General features: G+C 44.6%; 1 protein-coding gene and 1 long non-coding RNA gene across 3 annotated transcripts in view; one reads left to right on the top strand and one right to left on the bottom strand.

The window, feature by feature from the left end:
• Nucleotides 1-23,828, top strand: part of LOC137321156 (A disintegrin and metalloproteinase with thrombospondin motifs 3-like) — a 299,698-nt gene that overhangs the window by 82,263 nt on the left and 193,607 nt on the right. The window lies entirely within an intron of this gene.
• On the bottom strand, nt 7,849-11,345 carry LOC137321157 (uncharacterized). The gene is made up of 3 exons (XR_010962727.1): nt 11,333-11,345; nt 10,519-10,550; nt 7,849-7,957 (listed from the first exon to the last, which is right to left on the bottom strand). It is a non-coding gene; the product is annotated as an uncharacterized lncRNA (long non-coding RNA).

Genomic DNA, 23,828 nt, shown 5'->3' with positions numbered 1-23,828 from the left:
CCTTGGTCCAAACATGGACAAAAGAGCTGAATTCCACAGGTGGGGTGAGACTGACTGCCTTTGGCATCAAGGCAGCATTTGACCGAGTGTGGCACCAAGGAGCCCTAGTAAAATTGAAGTCAATGGGAATCAGGGGGAAAACTCTCCAATGGCTGGAGTCATACCTAGCACAAAGGAAGATGGGAATGGTTGTTGGAAGCCAATCATCTCAGCCCCAGGACATTGCTGCAGGAGTTCCTCAGGGCAGTGTCCTAGGCCCAACCATCTTCAGCTGCTTCATCAATGACCTTTCCTCCATCGTAAGATCAGAAATGGTGATGTTCGCTGATGATTGCACAGTGATCAGTTCCATTCGCAACCCCTCAAATAATGAAGCAGTCCGTGCCCGCATGCAGCAAGACCTGGACAACATCCAGGCTTGGGCTAATAAGTGGCAAGTAACATTCATGCCAGACAAGTGCCAAGCAATGATCATCTCCAAAAAGAGAGAGTCTTACCACCTCCCCTTGACATTCAACAGCATTACCATCGCCAAATCCCCCACCATCAACATCCTGTGGGTCACCATTGACCAGAAACTTAACTGGATCAGCCACATAAGGTCAGAGGCTGGGTATTCTGCGACGAGTGACTCACCTCCTGACTCCCCAAAGCCTTTCCACCATCTACAAGGCACACGTCAGGAGTGTGATGGAATACTCTCCACTTGCCTGGATGAGTGCAGCTCCAACAACACTCAAATAGCTCGACACCATTCAGGACAAAGCAGTCTGCTTGATTGGCATCCAATCCACCACCTTAAACATTCACTCTCTCCACCACCGGCGCACCATGGCTGCAGTGTGTACCATCCACAGGATGCACTGCAGCAACTCGCCAAGGCTTCTTCGACAGCACCTCACAAACCCACGACCTCTACCACCTATAAGGACAAGGGCAGCAGGCACATGGGAACAACACCACCTGCACATTCCCCTTCAAGTCACACACCATCCCGACTTGGAAATATATCGCCGTTCCCTCATCGTCGCTGGGTCAAAATCCTGGAACTCCCTTCCTAACGGCACTGTGGGAGAACCTTCACCACACGGACTGCAGCGGTTCAAGAAGGCGGCTCATCAGCACCTTTTCCAGGGCAATTAGCGATGGGCAATAAATGCTGGCCTTTCCAGCGACGCCCACATCCCATTTTTAAAAAATTTCAGCCTTACATTATGCGCTCATACCTTAGACTTGATCTTTAATCCTTCACGTTCTCAAGCAGAGGTAAGCTGACCGTTGTTTGAGGGTCATAGATTACAGAGAAAGCCAGGCCTTTCCCCTTTTTTCTGTTGAATAATGAATTTCACTTTCCTTAATCCAGGAAGGACACAAATTAAGATTGGCAACTGAGGCATTTCTACATCTCATAGATCCTCAGTGTTGTGACGTTGTACTTGCATTTTTGAAGATTTCTTTTGTTCGGTGGTTCTAGTGAAAGTGTAACCTCGTTCCAAAGGAGCGTTAATGATTTTGCTAGAAAGTGAACAGAGGAAATCTTAAACACATTTACAATCTCATTGCACACAAAGACCAGAGGAACTCGTACTCCCAATTTGAAAATGGTTGTGTTTGTAAACAACATGAAGACATCAGAAACCACCCCAGTATTGAAGTCAGATGTTATTATGGAATTTATATATCAGTTATACTAACATCTATGAAGAGAAAGTGCTGGAGTGGCTTACTTACATTGGAATAGTGACTATGCTAGTACGCTCCTGGCTGGCCCTCCATCTTAGACCCTCCATAAACTTGAGCTCATCCAAAACTCTGTTTCCCATATCTTAACTCACACCAAGTCCCGTTAACCCATGGCCCCTGTGCTCGCTGACCTACGTTGGCTTCTGGTCCATCAAAGACTCCATTTTAAATGCTCATTGTCATGTTCTAATCGCTCCAAGGCCTCACCTCTCCCTATCTCTGTAACCTGCTCCAGCCCTACCACCCTTCAAGATCTCTGCGTTCCTCCAACTCTGGCCTTGTGCATTCCCAACTTCCTTTGGCCCACCATTGGCAGCCATGCCTTCAACTATCTAGGCAGTAAACTCTGGAATTTCCTCCCTAAACCTCTCCGCCTCGCTACCGCTCTCTTTCTCCTCCTTTAAGATGTTCCTTAAAATCTACCTCTTTGACCAAGCTTTTAGTCACCCATCCTAATATCTCCTTCTGTGGCTCGGTGTCAATTTTAGTTTGATTATGTTCCTTGGGACATTTTACTACGTTAAAGGCGCTATATAAATGTAAGTTGTTGTTATCCATGTTAATCCTTGAGATTGAGCAGGTGGAAACACTCTATGATTAAGTAGACTGTACATGGTCTGTGGAAGGAGCAGGAATGATGGGCTGTGTGACCTTTTTATGGTCCACATTTTCTGATATCTAAGGTATATATGTAACTTCTTTTGTTAAGTGGAAATACTCCATAGTTCTTATGTTCTCATTACCCTTAGTGTTGTTTCTGGTCAGTTATTTACAGAGCTTTGCTTCATGCAGCTCTTTTCTAAAGAAGTTAATCAACAAAGCATTAACCAATGTTGCTGGAATTTTGATCCACAAATCCATTGAAGTTTTTTAGAGTCTAATCTTGCATGACACTTTGGTTAGTTTTTCACTTCTGTCCTTTAGCTCTGAACTCACTCTATTAAAGCTGCAGTTATAATGGGGGGAATTTTAACCCTCCCACCCCCCCCCCCCCAAGATGGGCAGGTCAATGTCGGGTGGGGGGTTAAATTATTAAATATGAGAAACCCAACCCCAACCCGCCGTGAACCTGCCTACTTCCGGTTTAACAGGGGCGGTTTTGGCATCGGCTGAATAACCCGTTCTTGAGAGGCGGGTCAGTAATTATAATATTTAAATGAGGTTCCGTGCCTCAGATTTTGTTGGTGATATGGAATTAACGCCTCCAGTATGGGTTTCCCAGGATTCGGGAAGCCCACAGTTAAAGGGAGGCAGGAGCTGCCAGATCCAGCATGTAAGTGCATTTCCAGCACTGCTTGTGGGCCAGGAGGAGCAGGAGTGCATTCCCTCGGCCCCTCAAGCAAACCTGCCGTGATCTTCCCCCCCCACTCCCCCCCCCACAATCTCTGGACCCCTCCCACCCTCCTCTCCACTGCACTCCGAGCCCCCCCCCGCCGCCCCCCACCCACCCACTCGACTCTGATCTTCTCGATAGCCGGGGATCATCCCGAGCGGTCCCCGGCTGCTGCCTTGTTACCACAGACTTTCCCGCCCATCAGCCGGCCAACCTTCAATCTGGCTGGCTGCCAGGTGAGAAATGGAGTAAAAAAATTCTAGCGAGGTCCGTTAAATTCGTCAGGAACTCCGCGTCCCGGCATTTCCGAGTTTCTCAACCGCTGACAGGCACCCCCACGCCCTCCCCACCTCCCCGAAAATATCGAGGCCATTGTCTCTAGATCTGTACTCACTCCTATTAAGCTGCAGTAATACTGTCTCCAGATCTGTACTCACTCCTTTAAGCTGTAGTTATACTGAAGCTAGATCTGTACTCCTATTAAGCTGTAGTTATACTGTCACCAGATCTGCACTCACTCCTATTAAGCTGCAGTTATACTGAGGGTTAAATTCGGGAGTGCCCAATTCTGGACGTCCACCCCGGCCTAGCGGTATTACCCCACACACAAATGGTGAGGTCCGAGGAGCCCCGGATATCGAGGACCTCATCACCATGAAGATGGCTCTGCGGGACGAGGTAAGTCCTGCAAGTTTGGGTCACGCACTAGGTAAGTACTTAAGCTTGGGGTTGGGAGGTCGTCGGGATCGGGGGCTTGAACTTTGAATTGGGGAGCAGGCCAGTCAGGATTGGGGGCCTAAACTTTGGATCGGGAGGCAGGCGAGTTGGGATTGGGGGCCTGAACTTTGGATCGGGGCGGGTAAGTCGGGATCAGGGACCTGAACTTTGGATCAGGGGGTAGGTGTGTTGGGATCGGAAGCCTGCCAGCTCATCTATATTTTAGTGATTTTTTTGAGAGATAAATATTGGCCAGGACACCGGGGAGAATTCCCCTGCTCTTCTTCAAAATAGTGCTACCCACTTGAAAGGACAGATGGGGCCTCGGTTCAAGTTGTCCAAAAGATGGCAACTCCGACGGTGCAACACTGAAATGTGAGTCTGGATTACGTGCTCAAGTCTCTGGAGTAGGACTTGAACCCACGACTTTCTGACTCAGAGTCAAGTGTGCTACCACTGAGCTAAGGCTGATACCAAGTGGGCCACTTGGGTGAGGTCCTGGATGGGAATCCAGCGGGAGTCGGTGTCATGAAGGTGAGAGAACTGAGGCTGCGCGTGCAATGTAGTGGTTCCTGTTATCCGTTGGCACCAAGAGTCTAAACAGTCCCAAAGGGACAAGACTTCTTGGGAATCAAAACCAGAGAGCAGGGCAGGCAAGGCTTAAGGGAGACATTCGAGTGCTAGTGGCAGCACAGAGAAGAGCCATGAGGCTGATCCCCAGTTTTGGAGGGACTCAGTTATAATGAGAGACTGGAGATTAAAGATTAAGACACAAGTAGTGCCGTTTAAAAAATACAATCATATCGTGATCATAGCCGATCATAATCTAGGCTGTTACTTTAGTGTAGTACTGAGGGATTGCTGCACTGTCGAAGGTGATGTCTTTTGGACAAAACATTAAACCAAGGCCCTATCTGCCGTTTCATGTGAACGTAAAAGATCCCACGGCACTATTTGGAGAAGAGCAGGGGAATTCTTCCCGGTGTCCTGGCCAATATTTATCCCTCAACCAACATCACTAAAACAGATCGGGCAAAATCTTGCTGGAAAACGGCATCTTGCAATGTGCGCCGTTAGTTAGACCTTTTCCTGCACCATTCAGCTTGAAAATAATTTGTGCTGTAACTTGCTGCAAGTGCGAGCTGATAACAGCAAAAGGGCCATCTGGAACTTTAGTGAATGGCAGGACCAACAATGTATCTCCCTAACCAATGAGATTTAAGGATTGAGAAAGAAACTGGAACAACGGAGAAGGAGGGTGAATTAGAATCAAATCAGGTACAGAAAGAGAAATAAAGAGAGGGAAAGAAAGATTGGATTAAGAGAGAGAAAAAAGATATAAAAGAAGAGTGAGAAAAAATTTTAAAATTTGAAATTTGAAATTTTTAAATCTCTAAGAAGAATTTACTACATACAGGAATGAGACTCAACAGTTTAAATAGTACCATTCCTGGGCCGGAGAGATTGATTGGCATTTCATCATCAATTATCTCGTCAAAAGGGTACTTACACTGTTAATTATGAGCCCAGACTTTCTGCGGTGAGTTTAATGGGCAATTAATGTGCGAATCCAGCAATTTCTTAAAAATAATGGGGAGGCTAAGGGGGAGATGCCGTTTGTGTGAAGCAAACGCCAGAGCGGCATAAATCGACCAGCAAGTTCTGGAGATTTGCAACTCACGGAGTATCTCTTAATCCCCTGAACTTGTTGGCCAATTTGCGGCATTAATAACGGCGTGCACCGTTAACATTCCGTTATTTTTCCAGGATGATTTGACCCATTATCTCATTGTTGATTGTGGGCTCTTGCTGTGAGCAAATTGGCTGCCACATTTCCCTACATTACAACAGTGACTACACTTCAAAAGTGCTTACTTGGCTGCAAAGCGCTTTGGGACGTCCTGAGGTCGTGAAAGGCGCTATATAAATTAAAGTCTTTCTTCTTTAATATGGTAATAGAATTGTGTAATGTTACTCTGCAGGTCTGAGTTCGCATGCAGAAGTATGCAGTACTAAAGAAATATAACCAATGGGCACGACATTAATGGCTATACATACTCTGGGCACCAAGACTGTATTTGCAGAATGTGGAGCAGTTTTCGTTCAGGGCAGCCTGTTGCCTTCTCCAATATCACTGTATGCTTTTCATTTCAGCTTCCCCGCTATCCCGCGTGTTCTAAGTTGCAGTTCACGTTCACCTTCTCCACCTTCCTGCTCATTCCGCTTCTCTTGTGCCATCTCCGAATGCACTCCTGGGAAGCGCCAGGCTGTGGAATTTAGTGCATGACCCCCTTAGTTGGTATTCTAAGAAGCATAAATTGACTTACCTGTGAACTCTCCATTACCTCTCCTGACACCATGTGGTAATCTTGGGGGATCTTGAAAAATGCGAGCAAATGCTGTGAGCAGTAGTGTGCACATCACAAATCCCTCCACGTTAACTCTTATTGTGCCTGTGAGGTAAACGCAATAGATGGAGGACATTTTACCTGAAAGCTGCTGCATCTCCTTTGAATTTCTCCATTGAGTGAGTCTGTGTCCAGCACAGTCAGAGTATCAGTGCACAAGTTTGTTTATCGGATTTGGGAGCTTTTGACTGATATTCATGTTTTTTGTGCTTCTGTCCTGTTTACATTCCACGCCTGTGTGGAGTATTTTGAATTACAATAGCTGCTGCAGGTGCACGAAATTTATGCAACTCCTTTGCCTTGGAGGGGGTGCAGCGCAGATTCACCAGAATGATACCGGGGATAAATAGGTTAATTTGTGAGGACAGGTTGTACAGACTAGGCTTGTATTCCCTTGAGTATAGAAGATTAAGGGGTGATCTAATTGAGGTGTTTAAGGTGGGGGAGTCCAGCACAAGGGGGCATAACCTTAAAATTAGAACCAGGCCGTTCACGGGTAATGCCAGGAAGAACTTCTTCACACAAAGGGTAGTGGAAATCTGGAACTCTCTCCCCCAAAAAGTTGTTGAGGCCAGGTCAATTGAAAATTTCAAAACTGAGATTGATTGATTTTTGTTAGGGAAGGGTTTTAAGGGTTACGGAACCAAGACGGGTAGATGGAGTTCAGATACAGATCAGCCATGAATGGCAGAACAGGCTCGAGGGGCTGAATGGCCTACTCCTGGTCCTATGTTCCTATGTTCCCCTACAGTGGCCCACGTGCAATATTATTATCGCCTCTGTTTCCTCTTATGCATAATGCAAATGGGATGAACTGAGGCAAATGAGGAGGGGGAGGGGGGAGAAACTACGGAATATAAACATGGGCCAAACTTGTTTTTTTCTGTGATGCAGGACTAAATTTAGTTTGTTTTTGTTTTAGGAGGAATAGATTGTTATTCAAACCAGTCCGACAGCATTTTTATGTTCCTCTTTACTCACTTGCTCTCCTACCCTCCAGCTTTTCACTCCTTGCCCAGTAGAGCTCCACAGCTACTTTACCTAAGTAGTCATTATTCATGTAATTCACTGTTGCCAGTGAATGTTGGCAGACTACATGACAGCAGCTGACCCTCTCCTGTCCTCACCCACTGCTCACCCTTTCAGTGGGCATCTCTGGATTACAATCAGAAACAGCAACATTGGCTGATTTTCCCTTCTAAAGCCCAGGGTGATGAGACCAATTGTGCTGCCACCTTGGCAGAGATAAGTTAACACACAGCTCAGGGGTTGAACCTGGGACCTTGCTACTCAGTATAGCTCAGTAACTCACTGGATAAACTTGCACATTTATTGTATTTTAAAAAAAGAGGCTTGAGAATTTAAGTTAGCCGAGGTAATTTAATATTAACATTTATGAAAATTTCACAACCCCTCTTTGCAAATGACTTGCATTCAGAGCAGGAAAGAGCTTTATGGAGAAGTGCAATTCCTACACATTTTCTAGTTTGTGTCTTGTTTTCAGAAATGTCATACGAGGTACATTTTTACAATCGAGAAAGCTGTAGAACAGTTTATATAGTTCTCGTACGAGTTTTTAGGAAGCTTTCGCCTTGAACTAAGCTCAATATTTTCTGTTTTCTTGTTGCCCTCTCTTTTTGTCCTAGAGTCTAGGTGGGTTGTGAAGGATTTTTTTTCTTTCTTCATCCTGGGCGCTGTGCCATACGAGCCCGCACTGTACATATATCAGCTTCATTATTTGTATTCCCAAGTGTCCCTATCAATGAAAACAGCATTAGCTGGGATTACTATGTGCCCTTTTGCACTGATAATACTTATTTTTGTGTAGAATGGAATAGCATGTTATTTGTTGGTTCCAAAGCTATTCAGCTTGAGAGAACAGTGTGTTCTCTTTGGGGAGCTGATGTGAAACCATGGGGTCGATTTTAACTCTCAGACGGTTTTTGGCAGGAAACTGTAGGAGTCAGTTACTATCCAACCCACCTGGCGGCACCATGAGGCCATGGCGATTTTAACCACCGGGCCTCAATACCATGTCGATGGTCCACTTCCCACCCATAAAAGGGAAGGTGGCTGCTGGCCTTGTGAAAATCGGGCAGTCCTTGGCTGACTACCAATGTGCAGGTAGAGGTCGAGAAGGGGGTTCCGGAGGAGAGGTCAAGCAGGAGGCAAAAGGGTTTGGGGGTAGTCCAGAGCAGGGGAGGCCTAAACTCTTGCTCCTATTGGCCCTACAAAAAACAGGACCTCTTCACGTTTGGATCCTCTTCTGACTTGCTTGAGTGCAGTGCCTTTCCCGCTTAGGCCCGAGTTAAAATTGCAGTCAGGTGCCTCAGAAGAGCAGGTTAAAATAAGGATCAGCGTGAAGCAGGCGGGAAATCAGAGTGTAAGTCACCCGGGAGATTTTAACTGCCGGTCTACCTGGCTTCCGCTGAGCGGATAGGGTTAAAACCCACCCCTTTATTTCTCACTTCCACTCTTCAATTCATAATCGGCACAATCTGCCTTTTCATAGGTTCATTGTTCTCTCATATTGCAATGGAATTGATGAAGTCTTTATGTAATGCATCAAACAGCACTGGTTTAGGACAAGGGTGTTACAGCAACAATTTGGTAAATAGGAAAGAATAAATTCAAATAAGATTCAAACATGGGCTCTGCCTTACAGAATTTGGCTCATCTGAAGTGAAATTTAAATTCTCAGCTTATACTAACTTTCAAACTGAAAAAGAAACTTCACTGTAAATCAACCAATAGAATATACAGCTCCATTCAGCAACCAGTAAAATATATCACTGGATACAGCGACCAATAAAATACATCATTGGATACAGCGACCATTAAAATACATCAATGGATACAGCAACCAGTAAAATACATCACTGGATACAGTGACCAGTAAAATACATCGCTGGATACAGTGACCATTAAAATACATCGCTGGATACAGTGACCAGTAAAATACATCACTGGATACAGCAACCAGTAAAATATATCACTGGATACAGCGATCATTAAAATACATCGCTGGATATAGCAACCAGTAAAATACATCACTGGATACAGTGACCAGTAAAATACATCACTGGATACAGCGATCATTAAAATACATCGCTGGATACAGCAACCAGTAAAATACATCACTGGATACAGTGACCATTAAAATACATCGCTGGATACAGCGATCATTAAAATACATCGCTGGATACAGCAACCAGTAAAATACATCACTGGATACAGTGACCAGTAAAATACATCACTGGATACAGTGACCAGTAAACTACATCACTGGATACAAAAAACAGGAAAATGCACTGCTGGATTCCGGCTAGAAATTGAAAATAAGTGAGATAACCCCTCCATTAAAATAGCAGATTGAGGAATGTTAAATGAATGCATTAATTGTTTGCTATTATCACCACCCAAGCTAGGGTTTTAAAAATAAATAGGGGAAATTTTCACCTTCACCCCTTGGGCATTAAACTGGCGGAGTGGAATGCTCACCCATTATAGAACCGGCCTTATTTTCATCTCCATGGAAATCAATGGATATAAAAATGGGATGGGTTCTGTAACGGGTGAGCCATCTGCCTCGCTAGATTAACACCCAAGGGATGAGGGTGAAAATTATTCCAAAGTCGTCGCTAATGCATAGCAGGATGATCAGCATCTAAAAAGGGAAAGACGGGCTAATAATTGGTTGTACCCCAGAGCACGCAAGAAAATAAATCTTGTGCCTGTGCTAATATGTTTTCAGTCATTTCTAAACTCACCACTTCTGTGCACTACACTTTTATGTAGCTCAGATTTTTCCCCTACAGTAAAAATGATGACCTGCTAGGCATAACCGCAGCTTAAATTATGCCAAGATTGTGCCCTGCTGCACTTTCAGCCTAGCTCCTTATTTTCACCTGTCAGAAGACCTAAATCCAGAGCTGTTTCTGTAAAAGACAGAAAAGATCCCATGGCGCTACTTTGAAGAAGAGCAGGGGAGTTCTCCCCAGTGTCCTTGCCAACATTTATCCCTCAACTAACAGCATTAAAACAGTTGATCTGGTCGTTTTTCTCATTGTGGGACCTTGCTGTGCGCAAATTGGCTGCCGTGTTCCTTACATTACAACAGTGACTACACTTCAAAAGTACTTCTTTGGGTGTGAAGCATTTTGGAACATTCTGAGGTTGTGAAAGGTGCTATTTACATGCGAGTTCTTTCTTTTTACTGACGACTATTCGTGGAAAAAGTATGCAGAATTGTATGTGCAAAGAGTGTGATTTATAATCAGAACACATCTGTGTGAGGCTTAGTTCAGATCAACTTACATTGTGGAATTTGGTGAGCTGGCAGGAAATACCTGAAAAAAAAATTTAAAAATTAAATGAAAAAGAATTAATAAGGCGACTGCTGTCTAAGATTTTCATTCTGTTCAGGCTTTTTTGTTTCTGCTTGATTTTGAGAAGCTGCTAATGTTCTACACCTCAATGTCCCTCTAATCTTTACTACTGCTTCTGATCCACACAATAACCAACAAGCAGAATCTTTTGCAATTGGTCGCCCACCATTTACATGTTAACGAAGCAGTGTTCCTTTCTGTTGATAAAGGGAAGAATGTTACCCACAGCTGCACAAATTGTGAGCTACGTGCAAAAAAGGGCACAGTATGAATGCCACACAACTCAAAAAGTTGTGCTTGCATTGCACATTGGTGTGGCATCTTTTGTGTGTTCACAAAGCTGCTGGCTTGCGCAGTGAATGCCAATTTGCTGAATTTCTGCAAGCGAGAGCTGGGCCTGTTTCTGGCTGGGGTGGAGATCACCTCATACAAAGGGTAGGTATTGCATAGAATTATCAGGGCCAGAGTGATCTCCTGGACTAGTTTCGATCACTTAAGGGGGTCGGAGATGAATTTTCCAAATTCCCCCCCCCCCACATTGGCCTGGATTTTTATCTGGTTTTTCGCCTCTACCAGGAAATTACATGGCTTTCAGGTGGGGTGGAGACTGTCTGTATAGTGATGCATAAGGCATTGCAGTTGTGTGGGACAGTCTTTTCCTGTCCGTCATTGTTCGTATATTCGTAACGTGTTGTAAGGTGGCATCTGTATTGCAGGATTCACTCTGGCTTATCTGGACTCACCCAACTGATGTTTCTTGATGGTGCCTTGAATGATCCAGATGTGTAGAAATCTAATATCATGGTCATCCTCACTTCCTCCACGTTATGAGCTGACACAGGTTGCTGATTCCACAAAGCACATCCTCGACATACTCTGTTTTTTCGCTGTCTCGGGTACGTGGATATCAGTAAGCATCCACCCAGGGCTGGATTGGAATAACGAGGCCCATTATTTTTAGCGCTTATTTTGAGTTGCTGAAAAAAACAAAGATGGCGGTTGAAAGCATTTTCAAAAAAGTTACAGAACGATTTGATTTGTTCAGCTTCTCCTTTTTGTTGGTAGATTTTCTAATTTTTGGTTCATTGTATCTCACTCCTGCCTCATTTGCGTAGGATTTCCGTGCTTGTGCTCCAAGTGCAAGCACTCCCCCCATGAGAAATCCCATAAAGCCCGGGGCAGTGCAAAGAGGACAGAAATCTGACATCATGGATCTCTACCGCATATTCCCATGTTTTACGCCTGGGAGCTCAATGTTCCTCAGATGCAAAACAAGAAAATCAGCCACATGCTCTTTTGTGTCTTTGAGTAGCCTCTCTCTAAAGCCTAGGATTGGATTTAATATTTTTCTCCTGTCAGCTGAATTGAGTTAACAATCATGCCTGTGCCACAGCCATGACCACGTGCAGTGTGGAGAAATCCCAGTGTGAATCTGTCTGCAAACCATGAAGCACATTTTTCCTTTGTCCACGTGTTTTTCCAAATGAGTTCAAACTAAGCTGGGCCGTGAAATTTAGAACTTTTGTGAGGTAAGATGTGACAAAGAAATGCTGCTACTTTTCCTCTCTGGGAATAATGAGGTCAGTTCAGGTGCTCCCACTGCTGTCCCTGGCTGAGGTCAGTGAAATCAGCGGAGAATGCAGATTGAGCCCGTTCTCAATGGCCCAGGACTACATCATTCAATACATTTATAAAGGCTAAACTGTGGGGCTTTCGCAGATGGTGTACGATAATTTAAAATTTGTTAGATTTGCTGTGACAATAGACTCACATGTTAATGATGGAGAAAGTTTATTTCTGTAAATGTAATTTTAAAAAATCATCACATTTTTGATAGAAATATTCCTTTTGCACTTTTGTTCCTAGAAGGAAGTGGCCTCTCTATTTGTGGCAGCACCATTTGAGGCCATTTCCTCTCTGATGTCCATCAGGAAATAGGTGCTTTAATGGGCTGATTAATATATTTTTGCTGGAACAGAAATTGCTTCACACAATAAAAAAGGGGAAGAAATGCTTCGAGGCGCAGTAGGTTGGGAGTAGGACTCATGCCGAGTTTGTAACAAGATATAGACCTGCTCCTTTTTTTATAGAAGAGTGTTGCAGTCCACAGAACGATAAAGGGTGAGCAATAAACCAAAGCTTGCCAGGAAAAGCTTGGGAAGGTGACAACATCTGTCATTGATTAGTTTATGGAATTGAATCCAGCTGTGAGGAAGGGGCGGAGTCTGGCCTACAACCAGCAATTGTTATTGCTATATTTCCAAGGTCTTCAGTCAGATCTATTTTCAAGTGTCAATAATACTGGTTGGATTTGGATTACACATCAATCTTTATTGCTGTGCATCAAGTAACCATTGCCAATGCCTTGCTAATGACTGCCATATTTTTCCACCATTCTTTCCGTTCCGCGGTTAGAAAAAGATCACGGTTAATAATGTGAAGACTGGGGCCATTAAGTAGCCTGCCCTTGAGAGTGAGAAAAATTTGAGCCTTGATTTTTGTTATTGTGAACCTCCCTCGATTTTTCGGCCTCTGCAAGATCGGGGACCATACGTAGGAGTAAATGATCTGGTTTGGTGCTGCCGGGATCCTTCACAATTAAATACGAGCTGTCAATCACAATTAGGTTTGCATGGTGCAATGACCGCCCGATAGATGTCAGCCTATTGATTCACACCCCCGCAGGACATAACCAACCACCTCACTCATAGTCTGCCCTCTTGCTGAGACATTTGTCATGGACAGATGACCATGTGATTCATGGCTGGTTGATCATCCCTAATTGTTTCTATCACCCGAGTGCATTTGGCAACAAATTATCAAGGAACACATGTTTGGTTGCGATCAACTATTTTGTACTCACTGTGTTGTATATCCTCAGCTTCTCCACGCCAAGATACAAGCATGGCAGAATTTCTCCCATCATGCAGTTGCAGCAGCCGTTTTTTAAAGTGACTACATTACTGGCAGGCTTTAAATTGCCAAGAAGAAATCGTAAAAATGAAGGATTGATTTGGCTCTGACCCATGACATCGGCTCTCCGTCTCCTTCGCACTAGAGCACCCCCCCATCACAAGTAGAGATTTATTTATTTAATGTCATTTCATGGAAATGATGTGGGAGCGACAATGTGATGCCTTCTGCATCATTTTCCTGCTGTCCTGCCAGGCTCATGTGAAGAGGATTGCCCAGAGAGAGTGGAAAATCTGAAAAGGGGCTGCTGTCAACCTCTTCAGACCTGACAGCAGCCAGAAGGACCAGAAGGCAGGAATTTTCACTGGTGCAGGCTTCTCAGACCCCTTAATCTGGGGTGCCCACTGGTACAAGACCCACCCATGCAAATGTGCTGCAGCCAGAAATGTATCCATGTTCAAGTACGTTCCAGTTGGGTGAGTTTTAAATGCACACCACCCGACTTATGCTGGGACAAGATTGGGGTGGTGGGGGGAAGGAAAATTGGCCCGAGTCTCTTATGGAATGAAACCAGACAGATTCCCGACCTGTCGCAATCACTATAATGAGTGAAAATTGCACCTTGCATATGTTTAGCTACATATTTGCTCCTCTAGTAAACTATCCTGAAACTCCTATAAGATTTGAATACAAATTACATGCCTATTGTTACAAATTCGGGTCTTGCCTTAGATATTCTCTCTGGGGTATGGTGGTGCTAGTCACTCCCGTGAGTGGTACGAATGTCTTACATTTAAGGCTGTGCCCGTACTGCCCAATTTCTAACTATACAATAATATAACCCAGGGATGGAACACTAGTACAATCCCCACCATCTACACCATCCATGCTTCACATGGGCAGCCGCCTATATCAAGCAAATGGCGCGAACCATTTGCCATTACCATAGGCGTCAATTACAAAGGTGCCATTTAGAACACATTAAATGTGCCGGCTATTTCGGGAAAATCATTAGTGCCATTGTAAGACAAAAATGTTTGCAATAGTGTATTTACACTATTAACGAGCCTGCCTCAGAATAAATTACAGGTTTTAATTCCAGGAAAGTGATTGAATCTGCCCGAAGTCTCCACTGCCTCCCATAGTTGTTAACAATGCGAACGTCTGATGGAGACATTGGACTGCTTCAATCAGTTGATTTTACCGTCCACATCCTATGGTGGGCAAATTGTGTTAGCACGAACGCGCCCGCTTTATATATATTAGGGATTGTTCCCCTTGTGATCTGAACTGGCGATTCATATCTTTTGTATGTACTCCCATGTGTACCTCTCTAATCTTTTCAAAGGTGGATTGAGAAAACTTGGTAAGATGAGGGCAGATACAAATCATTAAGCTGCATTATTTCATAGCAGGTGAACGTATAGAGCAACAGTTATGATCAGATTGTTCATTCAATCAGAACTTCTCCTTGCCTAATAATACTAAATAATGAACACACTACCCTTCCCCACATCAGTGGGTTTATTTAAGTGAAATAACTTCCTTCTGAGTCCAGTGAAATCTTGCCCTTGCAGTTTTCTGTTTAAAAACTTGCTGTCATAAGGATTTCTATCTCTGTTTTTATCTCTGTGTTCACAGCCGAGGGGAGGGCCTATGCTAGACACTCTGTCAGGTGGCCAGGACCACAACCTTCAAACACCATAGATGTGAGGTGTTTATCAATTACCAAGAAAGGCTAACCAATAGTTGATTGCTTTCAGTCTTTGGGGAAACAAATTCAATGCCTAGTCCACGAGCATTCTAATCACCTTTCATTTCAACTTGTGTGAACACACTTTGCTTTAAAAAAAACATTTAAATGCAACTCTTTTCCAAATCCTTCCTGTGGAAAAATGTTCAAAAAATTCAAAACATGACACCATATTCCTAGTGATTCATGAAACCACTAATTACATCCCCTAGCTCAGGTAGAAGGAAGAATATCCTCATCCAATTTTACTGTTTGCCCAGCTTCGGATTGTACTGAATCCTGCAGGTTCTCTGTAACCTGCCAAACAGGACAGCAATGGAAATGTTTAATCAGTGGGCAGATATGGGAATAGTACATCACCAAAGTTGCTGTTGTTGCCAGGTCAGAGCAAACTTTCTCGAGAGTTACCAGCTGTACCAGCAAGCTTCACTGTTTCTTAACCTCAGTGCAGTTCAAATGTGTTTATAAGACAAAGAGCTAGATACTTGGTAATGGTCGATGGGTGTTTTTACAACTGGAAGGCTGTTTCCAGTGGAGTCCCACAAGGCTCAGTATGAGGTCCTTAGTTTTTGTGGTATACATTAATGATTTGGACTTGAATGTGGGGGGCTTGATCAAGAAGTTTGCAGATGATACAAAAATTGGCCGTGTGGTTGATAGTGAGGAGGAAAGCTGTAGACTGCAGGAAGATATCGATGGACTAGTCAGGTGGGCAGAAAAGTGGCAAATGGAATTCAATCCGGAAAAGTGTGAGATACTTGTCTACACACAAAGGGTTGTAGAAGTTTGGAACTCTCTTCCGCAAACGGCAATTGATACTAGCTCAATTGCTAAATTTAAATCTGAGATAGATAGCTTTTTGGCAACCAAAGGTATTAAGAGATATGGGCCAAAGGCAGGTATATGGAGTTAGATCACAGATCAGCCATGATCTTATCAAATGGCGGAGCAGGCACGAGGGGCTGAATGGCCTACTCCTGTTCCTATGTTCCTATGTTTCTATGTTCCTAATGCATTTGGGGAGGGCAAACAAGACAAGGGAATACACAATAAATGGGAGGATACTGAGAGGTGTAGAGGAACAGAGGGACCTTGGAGTGCATGTCCACAGATCTCTGAAGGTAGCAGGACAGGTAGGTAAGGTGATTAAAAAGGCATATGGGATATTTTCTTTTATTAGCCAAGGCATAGAATATAAGTACAGGGAGGTCATGCTAGAACTGTATACAACATTGGTTAGGCCACAGCTTGAGTACTGCGTACAGGTCTGGTCACCATATTACAGGAAAGATGTGATTGCACTAGAGAGGGCACAGAGGAGATTTATGAGGATGTTGCCAGTGCTGGAGAATTTTAGCTATGAGAAAAGATTGGATAGGCTTGGGTTGTTTTCTTTGGAACAAAGGAAGCTGAGGGGAGATTTATTTGAGGTATATAAAATTATGACAGGACTAGATAGAGTGGATAGGGAGGACCTATTTCCCTTATCAGAGGGGTCAGTGACTGGGGGCATAGATTTAAAGTAATTGGTAGAAGGATTAGACGGGAGCTGAGGAGAAATTTTTTCACCCAGAGAGTGATGGGGGTCTGGAACTCACTGCCTGAAAGGGTGGTAGAGGCAGAAACCCTCAACTCATTTAACAAGTACTTGGATGTGCACTTGAAGTGCCGTAACCTACAGGGCTATGGACCAAGTGTGGAAAGTGGGATTAAGCTGGATAGCTCTTTTTCGGCTGGCCCGGACATGATGGCCCAAATGGCCTCCTTCTGTGCCGTAACTTTCTATGATTCTACGATTCTATGATACTTGGAGTTAAATGCTTGCTGTCCTTCAGAGGCAAGTGAGCATCCTCATGACTAGTAGTTCACGACAGTTATTGCCCAGTTCTGTTCAGAATTTAACGGCATTTAAGGTAACACATGTATTATCTGTATTTATTACATAGAGTGCATGGAATAAAGACTTGCATTTATATAGCGCCTTTCACGACCTCAGGATGTTCCAAAGCACTTTACAGCCAATGAAGTACTTTTTTGAAGTGTGAAAGTAAATTTTAACCGGGAGCCGGAAGGTGGGCGGGATGGGGGAGGGGGACTTCCTGACGGGGAACCCGGAATTCTGGTTTTCCTAGATGCCCTTACAATTTTGACGTAAGGACATCTTTCATTTTTTTAATGTAAGTTTCCCGCCTGACAGGCAAGCCTGATTGACAAGCTGGCCGGCAGTCGGACGGGAGAACAACCAGGGATTGGATGCCAGCATGTAAGTCTTAGATGGGGGGGGTGCCGTTCATCGGGGGGTGTCACGGGTCATCGGGGGGTCGGGGGTCATTGTAGGGGATTGGGTGTCATTGGGGGATCGGTCATTGGGATCGGGGGTCATCGGGGGTCAGATGTCATCGGGGGTCAGAGATCGTGGGGGTGTCGGAGATCGTAGTGGGGGTTCGGAGATCATGGTGGGGAGGTGGGGGGGGGGGGGGGTCGGTCGATCGTGTGTGTGGGATCGCGGCAGGTAAGCTTTTTGGGTCTGGAGGAAACACCCCTGCTCCTCCTGGACCACAAGCAGTGCAGTAAAAGCACCTACCTGCTGATCCTGGCCTCCTCATCTCCTCTTATGTGGTGTGAATGAGAAGGCCCAGGAATCCCGGCTCCCAGGAGTTAAAAATAAAAAAGCTGTCAAAATGGAGGACCGCAGCCTCCTTAAAAGCCTTCACAGACTGACCTGTCTCCTAAGAGCGACTTGGTCGCCCGCCCCTTGACCCGCCTCTGTGAAAACCGGAAGTGGGTGCGTTGGAAGCGGGTTGGGGTTGGGTTTTAGTTTTTTACAATTTTTACCTTCCCACCCACCCACCCACCCACCCACCCACCCACCCACCCGTTCGTGGGGTTAAAATTTACCCCGTGTTCACTGTTGTAATATAGGAGATTCAGGTTAAAGGCTCCACATCAACCTCAGACAGACTGCAGATTGTCTACCACTTTAATTCATTGTTAGTATTGTCTTAGCAGACAGTGGTCTCCAAATTTAGTGCTTAGGAAGAGTCCTTACGAAATAGCTGCATAGTACAGATTGTGGGACATAAATTGTCGCAATTGGTGATTTTACAGTTTGGTATTTGATTTGGCAATTCCTTTGGAATTTGCCCAATTGACCATCCCGGGAGAGCGACAGCTGATGGTTCTTCAGTGAGACCGCTCCCGATGAGCATGCACATGTTTCATTGACGATTATCTTTTGTCTCATTGCTCAATTCAGATATTAAGTAGCAGTTGGTTCAGTGAATGGGTTATTAGTAAGAATAACAGGGGATGGGGTTTATACAGGGTGTTTTGTGAGCACATGTGTGCGCATGCACATGTGAGTGTGAAGGTGAGGGCGTGCATGTATTTGAGCCTGTGAAGGTGTGTGTCTTTGTGTGACTGGCTGTGTATATGTGAGGGTGTATGTGCGTGTGGAGGTGTGGGGAGGAAAGGGGGCAAGAAACATCCTGCAAATAACCAGAACAGAATCATTCTGCAAACATTTAAAAGGATTTTGCAACTTTGTGAATCCTCTTACTGAAACCGTGAATTCCAGGGATGATTTCAACTACAGGAATCATTAACTTGTCAGTCTCAGAATAGAAAAATATGAGCTTTTGTGATGGAAATACAAGGGCTTGTGAGCTTTTACTGGACTCAGTATTTGAAAGTTCACTGGAGTGGAAATCCTGAGGAATTACTGACCTCTGCTCCTACTGCCGCCAGTGTATCTGGCGTTAGGCTGGGGTCAGCTGATATTAATATTCCAGCAGATGCTCACGCCAGAACGGGCACACCTTGGGCTCCTCGAGGAGACCATGGCGACTCGGAGACATGTCCCCAATACCCCACCTATCTTCTATATGTTGTAACGTCAGCCATGGTCAGGAACTCCTTCAGCTCCCTTTTACATGACTGCTGCGAATCCACAGACCCTGCACAAGTCAGCAACTTGTTTCATAGATTGACTAATCTCTGTGAAAAGACATCCAACCTGGTTCTGTTCTTATGTAGCTTGGACTTATGTCTCCTAGTCCTCCCTAATCTATCTAACTCAAATAGTCTATCCAAATGGACAAGATCTAATTCTTGCATTACTTTAAAGACATCAATCAAATCTCCTCGAAGTTTACTCTAATCACAATCACTTGGGCTTTCTCCATATCCTTTTATATTATTCCATTTCAAATACATATCCAATTCCCTTTTAAATAGTGTTAAAGGCCTGGAATTTCCTTAGAATTGTTCCTGCTCCGCCACCGTGACTTCACCTTAGGTTCGGCAGAATTCCCGTTGACGCTGATAAACGGATTTTTCGTCGAATATCTGGTGAAGTTGCAGCAGTGGAGCAAGAGCAGCTCTAAGGGCCATAGTCTCCGCCTCAACAGGAAATTCTGAAATTCTGTAAATCTGATATGTTTAGATTTCAGCGAACCTTTGATACTGTGCCATTACAAACGATTGATGTACAAAGTTAGAAGGCGTGGAATAGGAACGTTAGAAACATTCAGCCTCTCGAGCATGTTCCGCCATTCAATTAGATCATGGCTGATCTGCACCTCAACTCCATTTACCCACCTTTACTCCATATCCCATGAAACCCTTACCTAACAAAAATCTATTGATCTCAGTCTTGAATGCTCCAATTGGCTAGTGGGGGAGAGAGTTCCTAATTTCTACAACCCTTAGTGTGAAAAAGTGCTCCCTGATTTTGCTTCTGAATGGCCAAGCTTTAATTTTAAGATTATGTCCACTTATTCTTGATTAAATGGACATAATTCCTTCATATCTATCCTCCCAAATTGTTTTAACATTTTAAACACCTCAATCAGATGACCCTTCAATCCTCTCTATTTAAGGGACTATAAGCCAAGTTTATACAACCTGTCCTCATAATTTAGCCCATTAAGCCCCAATATTATGCTGGTGAATCTGTGCTGAATCCTTCCTGAGGTGTGGTGCCCAAAACTGAATGCTGTACTCCAGATGGGGTCTGAACAAGGCTGTATACAACTGAAGTACAACTTCCTCCCCTTTGCATTCCAACCCCCTTGAGATAAAGGCCAACATTCAATTATCCATTTTGATTAATTCTTGCACCTGTGCACTAGCTTTTAAAGGAGAGACAAGCTTTTGCGGTGGATTGAAATTTAACCAGAGCAGTTGTGAATGGAGCTGCATTGACATAGCAAGGTGTCACTTGAGGGGTGTCATATGGATCTGTGCTGAGTCTACTGCTGCTTATAGCGTAAATAAATTGTATGGAGTTGGGGATACAGTGGGATCTGGATAGATGGGAAGTTGGGTTAATGAGTGCATAATAGTATTTAATATGGACAAATTCAAGGTAATGAGCCTAGGGAAGGGAAGTCAACAGTGGGGCTATGAACTAATTGGCTCTAGGCTACAGGACACAACACAGGAGAGAATTGGTGGATAGCTCACTGAAGCCAACAGAACAAGGTAGTACGGGTACGGTAGCCGTATGGTTATGTTACTGGACTAGTAATCCAGATACCTGGGCTAATAATCCAGAGAATGTGAGTTCAAATCCCATCATGGCAGTTTGAATTTGAATTCAGTTAAAAAAAATCTGGAAATAAAAAGCTGGTATGGATCATGAAGCTATTGGATTGTTATAAAAACCCAACTGGTTCACTAATGTCCTTTAGGGAAGGAAACCTGCCAGTCTGGCCTTCATGTGACTCCAGTCCCACACCAGCATGGTTAACTCTAAACTGTCCTCTGACATGGCCAAGCAAGCCACTCAGTTGTAACAAACCACTACACAGTGGTTCAAGAAGAAGGTCTATCCCCACCTTCTCAGGGCAACTAGGGATGGGCAATAATTGCCATCCTTTCCAGTGATGTCCACATCCTGAGAATAATATTTTTTTAAATGGTGGCACAGAGGGAAGGAAGGCTAACCGGATCTGGGGATGATTGCAAGCCTGATAGAACACAAATCTGCTAGTACTACGTCTGGAACTGTACACAGGACCAGTGCTTTGCACAGATTCATATGTACAGTACTACAGCAAAGATATCCAGGCTTTGGAGGTAGTGCAGAAAAGGGCAACCCCATCGATACCCAGATCACATCTGAGCTATGAGGAGATGGTGAAAAGCTGGGATTATTTATTTTGAAGAAAGGCTCAGGGAAAATATAATACAAGTTTCTTAGATAAATTGAATCTCGATAGTATGTTCGAGATTACCACAAACTCTAGGCCTGGTGGCAAGTATTGAAGATAAAGCAAGAACTTCATTTTTATAGTGCCTTTCATGACCTCAGGACTTCCCAAAGCACTTTACAGCCAATGAAGCACTTTTTGAAGTGTAGTCCCTGTTGTAATGTAGGAAATGCAGCAACCAATTTGTGCATAGCAAGATCCCACAAACAGAAATGAGATAAATAACCAGATAATCTGTTTTTGTTTTTAGTGATGTTGGTTGAGGGATAAATATTGGCCTGGATACTAGGAGAACTCCCCTGCTCATCTTTGAAATAGCAGCCTGGGATCTTTATGACTACCTGAAAAGGCAGATGGGGCCCTCAGTTTAACGTTTCATCTGAAAGACGGCACCTCCAACTATGCAGCACTCCTACAGTACTGCACTTTAGTGTCAGTCTAGATGACGTGCTGAAGCCTCTGGAGTGGGTTTTGAATTCACAACCTTCTGACTCAGCGGCGACAGTGGTACAGACTGAGCCAAGGCTACCACCTATGAGAGAATGTGCACAGACAGTTTCGATTGAATTAATTTAACACACTTGACTAGTAACCTCATTTCACTGATTTGGATCAGAATTCCTGAAACATGCACAAATCTTCTTCCACTGCAGTATAATGAAAAATTTGCAGAGAAAGGGACTGACATTTTGGTCCAAAAGGAGCACTATCAAGACATGTAAGGAATTTGCGAGACTTGGACCAGCATATATTGCATCACATCTCACATTGGCAACATTTCTATTTTTATTCGTTCATGGGATATGGGCGTCGCTGGCGAGGCCGGCATTTATTGCCCATCCCTAATTGCCCTTGAGAAGGTGGTGGTGAGCCACCTTCTTGAACCGCTGCAGTCCGTGTGGTGAAGGTTCTCCCACAGTGCTCTTAGGAAGGGAGTTCCAGGATTTTGACCCAGCGACGATGAAGGAACGGCGATATATTTCCAAGTCGGGATGGTGTGTGACTTGGAGGGGAACGTGCAGGTGGTGTTGTTCCCATGTGCCTGCTGCTCTTGTCCTTCTAGGTGGTAGAGGTCGCAGGTTTGGGAGGTGCTGTCGAAGCCGTGGCGAGTTGCTGCAGTGCATCTTGTGGATGGTACACACTGCAGCCACAGTGCGCCGGTGGTGAAGGGAGTGAATGTTTAGGGTGGTGGATGGGGTGCCAATCAAGCGGGCTGCTTTGTCCTGGATGGTGTCGAGCTTCCTGAATGTTGTTGGAGCTGCACTCATCCAGGCAAGTGGAGAGTATTCCATCACACTCCTGACTTGTGCCTTGTAGATGGTGGAAAGGATTTGGGGAGTCAGGAGGTGAGTCACTCGCCACAGAATACCCAGCCTCTGACCTGCTGTTGTAGCCACACTATTTATATGGCTGGTCCAGTTAAGTTTCTGGTCATTGGTGATCCCAGGATGTTGATGGTGGGGGATTCAGTAATGGTAATGCCGTTGAATGTCAAGGGGAGGTGGTTAGACTCTCTCTTGTTGGAGATGGTCATTGCCTGGCACTTGTCTGGCGTGAATGTTACTTGCCACTTATCAGCCCAAGCCTGGATGTTGTCCAGGTCTTGCTGCATGCGGGCATGGACTGCTTCATTATCTGAGGGGTTGCGAATGGAACTGAACACTGTGCAATCATCAGCGAACATCCCCATTTCTGACCTTATGATGGAGGGAAGGTCATTGATGAAGCAGCTGAAGACACTGCCCTGAGGAACTCCTGCAGCAATGTCCTGGGGCTGAGATGATTGGCCTCCAACAACCACTACCATCTTCCTTTGTGTTAGGTATGACTCCAGCCACTGGAGAATTTTCTCCCTGATTCCCATTGACTTCAATTTTACTAGGACTCCTTGATGCCACACTCGGTCAAATGCTGCCTTGATGTCAGGGGCAGTCACTCTCACCTCACCTCTGGAATTCAGCTCTTTTGGCCATGTTTGACAGAACCCAAACTGAGCATCAGTGAGCAGGTTATTGGTGAGTAAGTGCCGCTTGATAGCACTGTCGACGACACCTTCCATCACTTTGCTGATGATTGAGAGTAGACTGGTGGGGCGGTAATTGGCCGGATTGGATTTGTCCTGCTTTTTGTGGACAGGACATACCTGGGCAATTTTCCACATTTTCGGGTAGATGCCAGTGTTGTAGCTGTAATGGAACAGCTTGGCTAGAGGTGCAGCTAGTTCTGGAGCACAAATCTTCAGCACTGCAGCCGGGATGTTGTTGGGGCCCATAGTCTTTGCTGTATCCTGTGCACTCAGCCGTTTCTTGATATCACGTGGAGTGAATCAAATTGGCTGAAGACTGGCTTCTATGATGG

Source organism: Heptranchias perlo, chromosome 4 (assembly GCF_035084215.1).
Source record: "Heptranchias perlo isolate sHepPer1 chromosome 4, sHepPer1.hap1, whole genome shotgun sequence".
NCBI classification, from domain to species: domain Eukaryota; kingdom Metazoa; phylum Chordata; class Chondrichthyes; order Hexanchiformes; family Hexanchidae; genus Heptranchias; species Heptranchias perlo.
Note: the sequence above shows the minus strand (reverse complement) of the source record. Positions and strands in the feature narration are given on the sequence as shown.